This window comes from Gavialis gangeticus, unplaced genomic scaffold, assembly GCF_001723915.1.
Source record: "Gavialis gangeticus isolate Ggan-Ray unplaced genomic scaffold, GavGan_comp1, whole genome shotgun sequence".
In the NCBI taxonomy this organism is placed as follows: Eukaryota; Metazoa; Chordata; order Crocodylia; family Gavialidae; genus Gavialis; species Gavialis gangeticus.
The window spans coordinates 22,594,957-22,598,417 of NW_017729025.1; positions in this window are offsets into that span (position 1 = coordinate 22,594,957).

A 3,461-nucleotide genomic window follows, 5' to 3' on the forward strand; every position below is an offset into this window, starting at 1 on the left:
GGGGGGGGGGGGGGGGGGGGACATGGTTTGTTTGTTTTTTTAATTTTTTTTTGGTAGTGCAGAAGATTCTGATTTTGGAAATGAGAAATGAAGAAGAAAACCAAGGGTCATGCAGCTTAGACAAAAATAAAACACACTTCCTAGGGTATCACTCCTGGGGTTGTTTGTGTTAAATGTCCTAGATACCGAAGTCAGTGCCCTCTGGTAGATGCATCACACAGATTACAGTGGGGAGTTTTACCAAGGCTGCAGGAAGTCTGATGGACACCTTCAGGAACATAACTGAAGCCAGTGTAATGAACCACTGCATTTTATTTTCTGTTTTTTTCTTGCAAATGAGGGATTAATAGACCAGTGTAATCAATTCTGAATGAGTAAACCATGAAAAAGCATTGTGCTGCCATAATCAGAATCCATCACTCAGCAACTGCTAGATAATTTTCCAGATAAATCCTATCCTGTTGTGTCGCCATCTCACTGACTCTTCCCTAAGAATCTAGTGCAGTGTTCACAGACCCCTAGGGTCTGCAGATTATGTCTAAGGGGTCTGCAAAAGATGACTACGATCGATCAAAGTATGTGAACACCCACACTTACAAATCTATTCGAAATTTCCAAAGGGGTCTACACCTCCATTTTAATTTTTTTAGGGGTCCGCAAATGAAAAAAGGTTGAAAACCACTGATCTAGTATGTGAGCAGTGCCCACCTTTTCAGTCTTTAAAAACTCCCAAGTTTTTTTTTTTAAACTGTAAACAATAAAAATGGTAACAAGAAGAACCAGCTCCTTAATTTGGATCTAACAGTTGTCAGGGCTTAAGCTTTTTCCTGTACACTGCAAGAATCTAAGTCTTTAAAAATATGGAGCTAAACCCTCAGCTGGCATAATCAGTGCAGCTCTGCTGACTTGCGATGAGCTGAGGTTCTGACCTGTAATACATAACGATCACCAGTAAGTATGTCTGTCATGCACAGCAGCAACGGCTGCCTATCTCTAAACATAACTACAAAGGCATCATGACCTAGTGGATAGAGTATAGGACTGAAAGCCAGAAGGCCAGGATTTCATTCCCAGTTCTTCATCCCCTATTACTTTCCCTTCCCAACATACGTGTGTTTAGACTGCATGTTCTTTAAGGCAGAAACTGCCTCTTACTATCTTCTAGTTCAATGGAGCCACAAAGGCATTACTATGATTCAAATAATAATACAATAATTCAAATAACAGCTGGCAAGGGAAAAAAATAAACTTTCCATACTTAGGTGAGCAGCCTGCCAGGGAAGAGGCCATAGCAGCCTGAACAGAAGATGCCCAGCTGAGGAAGAGGAACCGGAAGAATCAGAAAAGGTTGGAGGTGTCCAAGGGATGTGTTTTGTAGCCGTGTTGGTCCGAGACAAAAAGAAATGCAAAACTCTAGAACTCTTGGTTCAGAGATGAAACCTTTTTTGGAGGTGTCCAAAGCACTTTTTGGGAATACTGCCTATAGCATTTGCAAGATTGTCTTCATTCATCAGCTTTGACATCTCGCTTTTCTGAGCATATCTTTATTATTTTAGCACATTTTCTCCTCTGTTTCTCTTGCTAAAAGAGCCTCAGGGAAATTCTGCTTTCCCTGTCTTAAAAGAAAAACATGTTTTTTGCTTTGAAAATTAAATAGTTTGAAGAGGGACTCACCTTCTGGGCTAAGTACAGACAGTCAACAAGCCAGAGGCTGAATTGCTTCAGTCTTTCCAAGTTAGTCTAAACTGCGAAGCTTGAACTGAGAAACAAGTGAACAGACATTCACTTTTGATTCTGGAAATGCAGCCACATGCCTGCAGTGGCTCAGGCTAGAACATGGAAGGCGATAGAGCATACCTCCCAGCCTGCCAGGCACTGTCAAAAGGAAGGTAGGAAGCTCCAATGCTTTTCCCCCTCCCTGCTCAAGCAGAAGGGGCATAGCCAAGCCCCAGCATGCTGATGCCAGGGGGAGAGGGAATTTAAAACCCCTCCCCCAGTGGGACACCCCTGCCAGGCTTCTGCCCCCCACTCCCCTCTTGAGTAGGGGAAAGAGCAGCCCCATACCAGGGTTTCCCCCCTTCTCCCTTGCTCAGGCAAACCTGGCTGGGGTCCCATGCAGGCAGGGTAAGGAGTTTAAACCCCCTTTCCCCCACTCCCACAGAATGCCAGCCTGGGGCCAGGGCATGGCCACACCCTGTCCCCAGTCTCCACCTGAGTGGGGAAAGGGCAAAAGCCTAGCAGGGGCTGTCCCCCAGCTCCCTAGAGCAGGGGTCTCATGCGGGCCTAAAATGATATAAGTTCAGCTACAAGGATACTTGTTCCACTTTTACATGTTTGCTGTGTTGCAAGCTTTGCAGCTCTGATGACAGAGAGCATGTGGCATCCTAATACCATTATGCCCCTGAAGTCACTGACAAAACATATACTGAAGTTTCAGGATGAGGTTTCAGGCTTAGGGGTTTGATGACTAGGGATAGCAGTACAATAAATGAAGAAGCAGTAGACCAGAATCTTAACTCAATGGAGCTATGCCCATTTATACCTAACCATTTTAACATAGGTCAGCTCCAAGAGAACAGCCTACAGAAAGAATTCTATGAGCGCCTAGTGTCTCTAGCGTGTTTTTCTTCAAACAGGGTCGAAGTAAAATGTGACTGTAGTCACATGCTTTATGTGAATACAGTATATTCTGTAACATTCAGTAAACTGTAGTTACACAAGGGCAAAAGTCCCTGGAGAGCTGAGGCACGAGGGTGAGGGATCCTCTATGCATGGGACTCCCCCTTCTTCTATGGAAGGGCTTCCTGCCACCTCAAATGCAACTGGGTACAGCCAGGGGCATGCGCACTGTCCTTATCCATCTCCAACCACTGGTAAATCCTTTATAAAGTTAAATGCGGCCATTGACAGGGGAAGTCACATAACTAGAATGGGAGGAAGCAATTAGTTATGGAGCAAGTGCATTTCACAGAAAGTCTCCAGTGGATCACTCTTTGCTTCTAAAGGATCCCTCGAGAGCTCCCCAACCTGTTAGACTGAGCCAAGGAAGGAAAACAAGTGAAATAATGTCCTCTTAGGATGAGCTGCTGTAAAGATATACAGTGCAACACATATACCTTTATGAGCCAGTTCTCCCACAGGTATAATCACGAATCTTTATGAACATGTACTCTGTCAAGGGCTCTGTCTTCCTCGACATATTTCACAAGCAATGGACTCTTGAAAGCCACATTCTGAATAAAGCAGCTTCTTTTGTATGGTTGATCAGTCTCTGCCTTCATCCTCTTGCACAGCCAGGGGATCACTTTACAGCAAAAGGAAAACAAGAGTGTTTCTGTTTTTAACAAAAGATATTGTGAGCCAAACCTTCCATTGTTCCATTAAAACAGTGGTTGCTAAACTGGTTAAATCAGCAGAAGATATGATGTGTATGTGTGTGTGTGTATATATATATAGATAGA